A 13,750-nucleotide genomic window follows, 5' to 3' on the forward strand; every position below is an offset into this window, starting at 1 on the left:
TCACACATCAGGACTATCAGCTGGTAGCCCTGCCTGGATCCCTTCTGACCACTAATATATATAAAAAAAAATGTTACATACTCAGAGGCATCAAGGGAGAAGAGAGAATGTAGGAGTGAGCGAGGAAGCATGCATATGTGTGTATGTGTCAATGAGTTGCAGACAGTGTGTGTGCGTGTGTGTGTTTATGTGTCTGTAGGTGCAAGGGAATATGTGTACGAGTGTGTGTGTGGCTCTGTGTGTGTTAGCAGGTGCGTGGGAACCTGTGTATGTATGTGTCAGTGGGTGCGAGGGAGTGTGTGGATGTGTCAGTGGGTCCTAGGGGGTGTGTTTGTGTGTGTGGATGTATCAATGTATGCGAGAGACCATGCATGTATGTGTGTCAGCTTATGTGTCTGAGGGAAGAGAAAATTTGTACACTCCCTCACTCCCACTAATGCAGAACAATTTCGGGGTGATTGGAAAGAATTCAAAGTGGGAGATTTTTAAAATTCTTATTGGTTTTAATTATTGGGTGTTATCTAATGTGTCTGCTGTTTTAAAATATTTTATTGGTGTTTGGGAAATTTTAAAAAATGTTATATGAGTTTAATTTTTAGATGTTCAATTATTTTGAAATATTTATTCTTTTTATTAGAATGGCTTTACTATTGCTGATTTATATTTCTTGATTTCATTGTTTGATGTTTTATGAAGAATGGTAATGTTTCTCTTTTTACATTATTGCACTGTAAACAGTGTCTGGCTTATTGAGGTTTCCAGTTCAGTTTTTGTCTGCACATTTCTATTTATACTTTATGGTCTCTTTATTCTGTTTTTGGTAAGGGTTTATCTGAGTTCTGCATGTGTGACTAAGGTAAGATATTCAGCTAGCATGTAGTTTTTATGTAGGGATCTATAGCAGCTTAACTTGTTTGGGTTTTGAAATGGGAGGTGTATTGGTGTTTTAGGACCTGGTGTATTATTTCTAGCATTGTCTTATCATAGAAGGGGTTGTTACTGTATGAATGCTGGCTGTTAGTGCTGTTTTGGTATTAGTGGTTTACTATATTTTTGTTGTCATTCAGTTTCCCAAGGATTTCTGTGAGTGGAGCCAACATCCAGCATGTGTTACAACAGTCCTAATGCAATATTTTTTAGTTTGCAGGGTTTTCTGGTTGGCACTAGAAAAATAATATACATGATGTAAGAGATACTTATTTGTACCTCATAAGACTGTACTTTGAAGGTCCTCTTTAATGTAAAATCTGTATAAATGCATAATTTTTAATTGCGTGTGAGGAGGGAAGGGCTGCCGGCACAAAACTGTAAAGTTCACCTATGGCGCCTAATACCTTGCACCAGCCCTGACTGTACTGGCTCCATGTGGGAAAGCAGAATGCTGGAGCTACACTACTTTAGGTACTATGGCTCTCTCTCCAGTCTTGATGCTACAAAATCTAATGAGAGCATATTAATACTTAAAGCACAACATTCATAGAAAACTTTTTTATATTTTTTTTTAATACAACAACTCCAAAAATACATAGATAAGAACACTGCATATATCACATTATCCAATATGTTTTACAAATACAGTTTGCAATTACAACATTCTAACACCAAGGATTAAAAATGTATATATATAGAGACTACATAAAATATACACATTCAAGTCATTATGATACATACCCAGCCATCATTCACTCCATTCCAATCATACCATACATACATAAAATACGATCACGCATTTTATTAAGAAAAACAGAAGCCCGTTTGAGTGTAGTGCAAAGTTCACAAATCATTTTCTCAAACAAAACAGAAATGTAGGCCAAGGCCCAGGCGTTGGGATTTGGCCTCTAGGTCCAGGTCCAGGAGATGATCAGTAGCATGGTCAGGCAAAGCAGAGGTCAGGTCCAGGAATCAATCCGTAGAACAAGTAGAGTAACGCAGAACACAGGAACAAGGAGAATACCGGAACTAGGATCTGGAGCACGAACAAGACAGGAACCAGGAACACGAAGGAACCACCAGGAGAAGCAATGAAGTACATGACCAGCATGGAGACCTGTTTCAAAGGCAACTAACTGTGGCTGGGCTCGGCCTTATATACTGGGACCCAGTAACGTCATCATCCAGGGCCGCGTGTTAGTTTCCTGACGCGGCCCCTTTAAAAGAAGAGAAGATGCGCATGTGCGCACCTAGGGACAGGTGCAGCACGGGACGATGGAGTATCCCCAAGGATTGCGCGGGGAGGCCCACCACAGAGCATGGATGTCTGTCACAGAGATAGGAGCACCGGGGTTGGCCCGATGATATAGGAGGCAGCCCCTGGCTGAGAGGGAAGTGGAGCCAGACGGTGGAGCAGGCAGAAGAGGGTAAGAGGGCCTGGCCGCGGGCCTGTTGTGGCCGTCACATGCAACACACACATATATAAGCATGCAAGCTCTCACTCTTTCCCACACATGCACACACACACACACACACACACACACATGACACAGGCTCTCACCTGTTACAAACACTCACACTCTCAGTGCCTCTCTCTCTTCAGGCCATGGTAGGATGAAGTCTACCATGGACCTGCCAGCCTCTCTTCGGGCTGCATTGGGATGGAATCTCCTGTGGCCCCTATGGGCTTCTCTTTCTGCCATAGCTGGTTAGGATCCACAGTTTTCCAGCCGGCCTCTATTTCAGCCGTGGTGGGATGAGGTCCACTAATGTCCACCAGTCCTCCCTTTGGACCATGGAAGGATGGGATACACCTTGATCCTGCCTGGCCTCTCTTTTTTTTTTTTGGACTGCCAGCAGGCAGAGGATCACATCAAGGATTTTACCAACCCTGCACCCAGCGGGCAAATGTATGAGAGTGGTTGCTCACAATATGAGAACATGAGACCACCTCCTACTGCATGAGTCTTACATTTAATGTATGAGACTTGACATATCTGAAATGTAGTTTAATCTTTATACTTAATAGGGATGTGAATCGTTTTAGGACGATTAAAATTATCGTCTGATAATTTTAATATCGTCTTAAACCGTTATGGAACACAATACAATAGAGATTCTAACGATTTATCGTTATAAATCGTTAGAATCGTGAGCCGGCACACTAAAACCCCCTAAAACCCACCCCCGACCCTTTAAATTAAATCCCCCACCCTCCCGAACCCCCCCCCAAATGACTTAAATAACCTGCGGGTCCAGCGGCGGTCCAGAACGGCAGCGGTCCAGAACGGGCTCCTGCTACTGAATCTTGTTGTCTTCAGCCGGCGCCATTTTCCAAAATGGCGCCGAAAAATGGCGGCGGCCATAGACGAACACGATTGGATGGAAGGAGGTCCTTCCGGACCCCCGCTGGACTTTTGGCAAGTCTTGTGGGGGTCAGGAGGCCCCCCCCAAGCTGGCCAAAAGTTCCTGGAGGTCCAGCGGGGGTCAGGGAGCGATTTCCCGCCGCGAATCGTTTTCGTACGGAAAATGGCGCCGGCAGGAGATCGACTGCAGGAGGTCATTCAGCGAGGCGCCGGAACCCAGAAGGACCTCCTGCCGTCCAATCGTGTTCGTCTATGGCCGCCGCCATTTTTCGGCGCCATTTTGGAAAATGGCACCGGCTGAAGACAACAAGATTCAGTAGCAGGAGCCTGTTCCGGACCGCTGCCGTTCCGGACCGCCGCTGGACCCGCAGGTTATTTAAGTCATTTGGGGGGGGGGGGGTCGGGGGGGGGGGGGATTTAATTTAAAGGGTCGGGGGGGGGTTTTAGGGGGTTTTAATGTGCCGGTTTTGCGATTTTACGTTTTTTTCGATTTTCACGATTTTTCACGATATTTTACCCCCCCAAACGGCAACAATACGATTCCCTCCCCCTCCCAGCCGAAATCGATCGTTAAGACGATCGAGGACACGATTCACATCTCTAATACTTAATACTCATAAACAAAACAGTATAAAGAATGGATAGTCACACAGACAGACAGACCACACAACAGGTAACACACAGTCTCATAGCAATGTTGAAAGCATTTGGGAGCATTATGATCCTGGAACAATGGCTGAATTTCTAAATGTATCAGCTGGTTAGGAGAGTTAGTATAGGGGTGAGACAAGGGGGAGGGAGGCAGAAGAGAGGCACTTAAGGACATTATCTGTGGAATCAGGAAGGGCAAGGATGATCTGTGGATCCCACCACACTTTTATGTGCTTTTGGAGGAGTTTGTGGGTGGGGGTGCTCGGCCCCCCTAATTAATGGGTTAGTCTCTACAGAGAATGGAAGGTTCCTCCCTAAAAATCTAAGTAGTAATAATTCAGTAATAATAATTTATTTTTCAAAAATAAAAAACAAAAGCAATGGAAAAAAATATCATTTTCAAAATAAAGTCACAGCACTTGAATCAAGACAGAAAAAATGGCCTCTGTTTGTAACTGAGCTTCTCTAAGAATGGTAGCTCTTTCCTATCTTGGCTGACCTGTATATAGGACTTGGGCCCTGCTACAATTATCAGTAACACAGGTGAGGGAAATAAAACCCTAAGAGACCCTGAAGACCTATTGATGGGGTAAGATATGGAGTGAGGGGACCGAAGGATGGCGCTAAGTCTGGGCAGGACTTTTATGTGCAAGTTTCATGGCACATTATCTCAGCAGGAGGTTAAGGCTGGTGGGAGGTTTGTCTTGGTCACTATGGAAAATAGCACATACTAAAATGAAACAAAACAAAATATAAAATGAGACAGAAAAAGAAAGATTTCCTCCCCCCATCCTGAAATATAACGTTGTGGCATGCAAATCCCTCCAATTTGTACTTCTAAATGTTGGTCAGTTATATGTGTTGCCTTAGTTGTCAGAAATGTATCCGATTTGAGGGGGAATTTTCTAACTGCCCAAATTTCCGAAAAGAAAACGGGTACTTTTTACCTGCAGTCATTGCTCCAACTTTCAAAGTGAAAGTACTCGTGTATTTTCACATTAAAAAGGGTCTGTGGGTGGGTACAAAATAAAGATAGACATTTGCACTTATTTTTTGTGCGGGTACGTTTTCTATGGAAAATAACATGCATATAATTGAAATGCAATCTAGATGGATTATTTTCCTTTCCCAATCAAAACATGCCTACTAGAATGCCTCCCCATAATGCAGATAAAAAGTCTATGTGTTGTGGAGCCCCCACACACAGTTTTAGCCAGGTTAAGGATGGAGAATGTTCTGGAATAATTAGTACATATCTTTTGAAAAGCGTCCTTTCTATAGAGAGAGATGAGGCAATTTGGATGTGATACCATGGCACACAAACAGATTTTATTAGTGGTATTGCAGTAGCATCCCTGCTAGATGCAGCTCTAAAGTTAAAAATATCTGAAAGCACCGTGGTTGACTTATGCATGCAGCTGGGTGTTTTCGGCACAAATACTGACTTTGATCAATGGCTGGCCAAAAATGTAACTTAGCAAGTTTTGCTGACTTGGGCAATGCAGTCTGGTCATGAGAAACAGAAGCACAACCTCAGTTTTCTGTTCTCATATAACAGGGAATAGTAATCTCCTAAGAGGCAGTATCTCCAAATGGGTTACCTTTTCACAGGGTATGTTTATGAGTGATTTCAGCCTCTCGTATTCACTGCTATTGCCCTTCTTAGTACATGCATTGCACCATAGAGTGCCTCCTTCTGGAGTTCGTAAAATGTAATCTGTATAAGCAACCAGGGGTGGTTCTATAATGAGGCAGGGTGAGGAGGCCACCTCAGATGGCAAACTTTTGAGGCAGCAAATTATGTCCATCTAAAACACCCCTGCAGTGCCTGCCTCACATGAACCAGAGCGCAAGCATCAAAAAACAATGGAGGTTCAGCATCCCGACTTCAACGCAAGCCCACCAGGTTGTTCTGCCTCCTGCTGTAGAACTTTGCTGAGTAAGGGGCAGGGCAGAAGCAAAGTGACAGACTGGTCCCGCACTGCTCAAGTTACAGCGGTGCTTGCCGCCCGTGCTGTGCTGCCTGCTCCGCGGCTCAAACACCTGCCCCCATGGGATATCAAAGTGAAAGTAAGTAGAGCATTGTTAAAGTTTAAAACTGCCGGAGGCCAGATTTCATTGCTTAGCCTTGGTTCCCTTGTCCCCCCCTCTGTTGCTCAGCAGCCCACGGGAGGTGAGATGGCCAGGTGAGGGTCGGAAGAAGGAAGAGCCAAGGGGGGTCTCAGGGAGGGAGGTCCAAGGCAGCCACAGCATTGTAGGCAGCACACAGAGACCGGAGGCCGGGGCAGGGCGGCAACTGGAAAGCAGAACATCGGGAGACCTGGTGGAACACACTAAGCCTGTCTTCAGTAGCAGCATTGCAAGAGCAGTGACACCCACTTGATCCTCTTTCTGAATGTCGCTAAATGCAGCACACCGGCTCCTCCCTGCTCCTGGAGAGAAAGAGAAAAGGGCAGTGGTTTGGGGAGGAGAGGGTGAAAGTGACTGAAGAGAGAGAGAGAGCCACTGGTCTCCCGGGATGGGGTGACAGTGACTGAACAGAGAGATAATTATAATTAGAGGGAGAGAACGACTGGTTCCAGAGTATTTATTTCTGCACTCACTGTATCCACACAAGGGACCAACATCCTCCCTTGGGGAATGTGCAAAGAAATCACTCCTGTCATATCGCGACCTGAGAGGGCTTCTTTCTTCTCGCAGGCCAGAGAATCCACACCTTGGGAAGTAGAGGAGGTACAAGAGCTAGTCAGGGTTCCTGCCCTGAAGAGTATAAATAGCTTCATGGCCTCACCTTTCCTAGACCGGCACACCAGGGTGGGGTTACCCATGCAATGTCCATTATTGATATTTGATGAATTGACCCCCATGGAAAGAAATGCTGATGATGAACTGAAGAGAGAATGATTGATGGAATAATATAAAGAGAAGTGACAGATGATGGTGAGATAAATGAAGGGAAAAAAGAAAGAGAAAAAAAAGCAGAAGAGAAACATTGGAAAATGTAATGAAAGAAGAACCAGGAAATAAGTCTGAAGAAGACAAACATCAGAGAAGAGATTGAGAACAGTAAAATATATATTTATAAGAAAAGTAGAAAACAAGATTATGGGATTTTTTTTTAAGTTTTAAATTATATATTATATATACATATTTAACTCCTTTACCATCAAAAGTATTTCTCACCCATATCGGCAAAGAAATGTTTTTCTTTTTTGCAATAAAGTTTTCAAGCCACAAATCATTTATTCATGTTCACTAAGGCATTTTGACAAATGTTCATTAACATGTGGAGACTCGGAAGGTCAAAAATAATGACTTAAGATAAGTACATCTTAAAAGACTTAATTTTCCCCTGATGTAGGTGCAGCCAAAACATGGAAATATGGAGGCAAATTGCTTTGGAAGAGCTGCCCCAGGACAGAGACCAATGGGAAACATCTATACTAGTACATTAAAAGGGTGATTTCATAACTGTGCTCATTGAGATAAACTCTGTATGTACCTTTTACGTGCAAACTTTATCCTGCATTTTGAAACAGAAACTGTGTGCATAAGTTTGCTTTCAAAATATGCTGGATTGATTAATATGCACAGAGAATAACTTGTATAAAGTTAAACCTGGTCTTCAGAGGACACAACTGTGCAAGCTAAATTATATGCATACTTTAAAAAATAAAACAGTACTGAGTAAATTTTCAAAGAGGCTTCATGTGTAAAAATATCACATACATGCAAAAGTAACCTGTATTTATGCACATCCTAAAATACAGAAAAGAAAACAAAATGGAATCTTCCAAGGCCCACCTAAACTCTATTCCACCTACCTCCAAAGTGCGGAGTAAAGCCAATAAAATCTCAGTTTTTCTTTTGTTCTATTTTGAAAACAGCATGAAATGCACATTATTAATAATTATCTCAGTCAACATTATAAACGTAACCTCTAATTGAACAGCAACGTTTGAATATTTAAACAAGTGAAAATGGTGCCTTCATACTCAAACCCACCATTACAGAGAGAAAACGGTGCTTGGGAGCAGGGAATAATTATATATTCCCATCCTTTATAATGAATAGGCACCATAAAACATTTGTGTAATATATCATTATATGTTCCAAAAATGTTTGCGTGTCTTTTATATACTCCCAGACAAAAATGTGAAATAACGTTTTTAAATCTATGCTTCCCTCACAGTTGTAAAACTTCAATCAAGTCTTCCTCCGATAAAGTGAAAAACATCTTTATCAAATTTGTACTTCTCTCCAGTTGTAAAGCATCTCAGATCAAGGAAGCCTTGTGCCTTTTGTCTGTTCATTCACTCCCTCAAGTCTCTCACTACTTCTTTCCGTTCATCTTATTTCCTTTTCTGGAGGATATCATTGCAAAGGAGCAGTTCTTTCTGGGTATCTGCTTACCCTGGCACCAAACAGCTCACATATTGCTCATGGTCCATTGGGCCACTCTCTCTTTCTTGGGCAGGCCTTGCAGAATTTCAGTTCCTGTTCTTCTTCTGCACTAGGCCATGGTCCTTGTTTCTTATTCAGTAAGGAAGGATCTCATTGGCTGGCCTCCTTACTCTGTATGACCCACCTTATTTGAGGAAGCAGGAAGGATTGGGGTCCCAGAGCTCTGGCTCTCCCTTACCCTTTTTGCCTCATCAGTGAGGTTATTTCCCTAACTTTTCCCCATCACTGGATAAAGGCACTCTCCATACTGCTGCTTGCTTGTCTTGCTCTATTCTGACTCCATTTCTATATGTGTGGCATGTAAACCTCATCACTTACATTCACCAATTTTTATGTGTGGCTACATTCTCAGTAAAGGTTTTACCCCTCTCTTTAAATACAAAAGAAATCTGCATTTTTGTAGAGTTCCTACCCTGTATTATATCTTGAAATTGTAGGTCTGGTGACCCTCCTGTCCATGACGATCCTGCTTCACTGAACATATTCTATGTTTTTATATTTTATTGAAGGTGCATGAAACCTAGAATGTGATGCCAGAATTGGACACAATGTGCCAGTTGAGGTCTTAACAATGGCTTGTATAGAGGAATTGTTACCTGATTTTTTCAACTACTTCTCCCTAGGTACCTTAGAATTCCTCTAGCATTGGTCTTCTCACACTGTTTTCTACCTTTGAGGTCATCAAATATGAATATCCTGCTATGTCTCCTGTTTAGTGCACATCAGTATCTCACATCTCACTTCTCATTACATACTTCTCACTTGGATCACTGCACCAAAAATTAATTACTCCAAACTTTTTTAATGGAATCCTATCTGACTTACAATTGAAGAGTCCCCAAACCTTCTTAGATTACTCCTCATGTTTTCTACTCCATCAGATGTGTCCACTCTATTGTAGATCTTTGTATCATCTGCAAAAATACAAAGCTTTCTTAGGATACCTCTGCAATCTCAGTTATGAAAATATTGAACAGAACCAGACCGAGGACTGAACCCTGAGACATGCCACAAATTACCTCACTGTCCTTACAGTAAGCACCATTTACCATGCTCAGTTTTCTGTAAGGCTCAAGAATATGGACAGGGAAAGTTAGGAATAATGTGAGGGATGGAGCATTGGCTGGCTAACACCATTTTGAAAAATGGCATCGACCAGTCCAGAGCTAGAGGCGCTCCAGGTAACACCAGACTACCAGGGAGACTTTCTCTAGGTAAGGGGAGGTCTGGGTGGTGGTGGGACCCGGGGGCAGGGGGTGGGGGTGGCAGCCCCTAGACTATCAGGGTGGTTATTTTATGTAAGGGGGGGGGCAACTAGTCTACCAGGGAATTGGTTGATTGTAAGGGGGGTCTAGAGGGATGGGGGAGCCTGCTACTGGTGTATGGAGGGGGTGGTTAGATTGTTGGGTATTTGTTTGGGGTAGAATTTGATGAAAAGGAGAAGGATTTCGGTAGGGGGGCGGGGTAGGGCAGCACCTAATGAATATTTCTACTTTTTAAACTTTTTTCATTATTGGGCCACATCTACAGGTGGTAGGATGGGGGTGGGTGAGGGTCCACCCAGATCCCCAGGGGAGATTTTTGTACTTTGGGAGGGGTTTTACTTTTCCAGGTTGCATGGTCCTTTAAGAAACAGGCCAGGTGCATCAGGACGTGCGTTAATGTCCTAGTTCTCGCATGGAAAGTTAGCTACAACCCCCGAGTTGTAGCTATCTTTCCAGGAAATAACAAACATATCATCTGTGCTATTTTATTTATATAGGATTACCTAAGAATTAGCTGATTTGTATGCATATGAAAATTTTCTGCATGCAAAGCAGCTAATTTGAAAAGGGGGCGGGATCTTGATCTAAATGTCACGCAACATCGCTGCAATATGCAATTATCATATGATAAACAGTGTTTTACGCATGATATATGCTGTTTTTCATGAGATACTCACTTTATTATGGCTTAGCAAATGAGGTCCTATATTTATTTATTTATTTATTTATTTATTTAGAAATTTTGTATACCGGCATTCGCAAGAAGCATCATAATGGTTCACATCATAGAATCATAAAATCATAAAAAACAATAATATATATGAAACTGATGATATTTTACTTAATCTAGTATATAATCTCTTTAGAGCATTTATTGGGTCAAAATGCTTACAAAAGAGAAAATTAGCTGGAAGTGTTTTAGAGAGTAATCAGTTTATTTCTACTGCAGTGCAGCGCTGAGTAACTTTCATTTCTGGGAAGAGTGAATTCTGAATTTACTGCCAAAATTGGTTCTCAAGAAAATGGTAATCGGAAGCTCTGCCAATGCACCATCGGGCCAGCTGTCGGTAACCGTACGAGTTGAGAAAGCTTATTTTATGCTGAACATCAGTTACAAGAGCAGCTAATTATGGAAAGAAAGGAAGCATGTGAACAGAAGATTATGCATAAAAAGTAGGTCTTTATTTTTTTAATTTTTTTTAAAAGCTTAAAGCCTGTTCCCCCTCCCCCCCCCCCAAAAAAAGCAAAAAACCCCAATCCTGCTCTGATAACATTTTCAGAGCGTAAATATGAAAATCTTTAGAAATGAAATTACAAAATAAAACCCCCAATAAGAAGTATGATTACAAACATTTTACTTTCTTTGAATGTACTTGACTCTTTTTTGTTAGAATAACTTAATCTTTGTTTCATAACAAGTTGACCTTACGACCACATTAAACCTAATTAAATTCCTCTTTTACCCTTCTCTATATACATGCATAACTTCTTTTCAGTCCACTTTAAAATTGACTAGACCATACATATTATAGTAATTTACACATTCTGTATAAATGTTATACTAACATATGCATTTGTGCATGATACACATTAAGGAAAATAACTTTAACTAAAGGCCATTGTTTTGCTAGACAAACAACAATTATATGTAGCAACTCATGCAGCATGTCTAAATAAACCACAAAACTCACTTTAATTTGCAACAATGCGTGTATAAGCTGATAGTCCCTGATAGGGTTCAGGAGCCATACCTCAAACACAGTATTACATGTCCCAGTCTTACCATGATGTTAATGCTGTTTGAGTGTCCAAAATTTCCAGGGTGGTGGGAAGATTATTCCTGCATTGCTTTATGTTGGATCCCACTTTACAGTTCATCGTATGCAGCACTGATGATTGCTCAGATGTGAGCAATAGCAATAATCATCACAATGGAGACTGTTATGGTTTCCAACATACTGATGAATTATGCAGTTGATGGAAAAGTTCTTTACAGCTTTGGTAATTTTCAGAACAAGAGTTCAAGTTCCAGTGTTTTGTTTTGATAATTTTGTGGCCCTTCTCTCTACTTCAGTTTCTTCAGAGGTTCATTGACTGCCAGATGTCATATTTAGTTATTCTCCTGTCCAATCAGTTGGATAGGGCAACTCCCTCCCAATGGATGGAAAGATCTCTTTAGTCAATTTGGTCAATTCCATGAAAAATTTCCAATTTTCCTACCTCTCCAGTAGTTCTTCTCTCCTCTCATCCATACTTATGTTGGCACCTGAGAGTGACTGGTCTTACTCCTCTTCTCCCAGTGACTCTTCAAGATAGTTGTGAACCTCAGAGTAGGTTCCACTGAGTCTCCTTCTCTCCTGTTTTACTACTTGCTCCCATGAATGACTCCCATGTCATCTCTCCATGAGGATACTGGTCCTCTCTCAGGGAAAGGCACCCTTCCTCTTAATAAGGAACAAAAAAAGGGGGAAAATATCTAAGCCCATGGATTCCGGGGCCTTTAGCAAAAATCAAAAGGGACACTCCATATTCAATTAAGGAAACCAAGGTACTGAGAAGGAAAGGGTGGAAAGCTTTCTCCTCAAGAAAAGAAAAAGTCTCTAAAAATATAGGACGCAAATGAGTAAAGGCACTCTGGCTCCATTTCTGTCCCTGGGTCTCCACCATAGGGACTCCAGAGTCATTTTCTAGCAAAAATAAAGAAAAATAGGGAAAAGCAATGAACATGCTGCCTCAGAAGGGTAAACAGACTTCCACACCTCACAATGGTGGTAGGGTTTTTTTGAATTTGCCAGGAACCCAGCTATGAGGCTCCTACATGGTGAGCTATCTCTCTCATAGACAATAATTCTGTCCCCCTGCACCCCCCCCCCCCCCCCCCCTTGCCACTGTTTTAGGATAAACCAAGCTCTCCTGGTAGGGAATCTCTAGGATTTCTGCACACTTCACACATTAAGAGGTTGAAAGGAGAGTAGAACACTGGGGAAAAAGAAAAGCGATTGACAGCACACCCTAAACACTACCCAAATCAACACGGGTACATATTCTATTTTAATCATTAATCTCAAATATCTAGAATAAGATGACATAGTTTCTCTTTTATTCCCGCTCAAAATAAACGGACATAGCATAACACATCCAATTATGAGTTTTTTGTTTTTTTTATTACTACTTTGTTACCGTAAAGTCTTGGCACATGTATAATGATAGAATTCATAATCTTTTCCAATATTAATATTTGTGCCTTACTGTAAACCGTTACGATGGTACCTAACTTAGTGACGGTATAGAAAAGTTTTTAAATAAATAAATACTAAATGGTGGTAACATCATCTGCTTCAGTGCTTACCATGGGCAAGATTGTCCCAATAGCCCAAGGCAAAACATTGGTAAATATTACCCTTTCTACTAAGTCAATGTACTAAGGGGGTCAATGTTCAAAGGCCAACTGAGAAGGTAAAATAACTAATCAATTTTAGCTGGATAGCCTTAAACAAATTTTCAGTCAAAATTTACTGTCTAGGTTTTTCAGCTGAATATGTTCTTAAATATAATTTGGTCAAAATTTGCCATGCTAGATAAAGGTCCTCTATATTTAGCTAGTTAACTGTACTTAGAAGGCTATCTTTTTCCAATTAGTTGTGTTGTTTTTATTTGAAAATGTAATTATAAATAGAATTAAAAACAAAAGATAGCCAGTTACTTAAAGATGGTCAACTAAGTACAGATCTTAGAGGATCATTTATCAAAGTGCATTTAAGAGAGAGAAGGAGAAGAGAGAGAGAGAGATAACCTAACTTTAAGGCCCTTAGAGTAGTTAGGTATTTAAACCTCTAGATGAAGCCCACCTAGCCACTTGAGGTGCGGTTTAGGTAGTAGTGTAGGGGATAGGGGCCACTGACATTCAGAGTGAGACGTAAGAACAGAACAGTACACTCTTGTGAAGATTTGATGTCCTTTGGAGTGAGGAAACTCACCCAAAGATGAGATTTGTACAATGTTCTCTCAACCTAGCTTGATGGACTATATCAAGGTTGAGAGAACATTGTGAGAGAACATTGAGAGAACATTGTA

The sequence above is a fragment of the Rhinatrema bivittatum genome, chromosome 1 (genome assembly GCF_901001135.1).
Source record: "Rhinatrema bivittatum chromosome 1, aRhiBiv1.1, whole genome shotgun sequence".
In the NCBI taxonomy this organism is placed as follows: Eukaryota; Metazoa; Chordata; class Amphibia; order Gymnophiona; family Rhinatrematidae; genus Rhinatrema; species Rhinatrema bivittatum.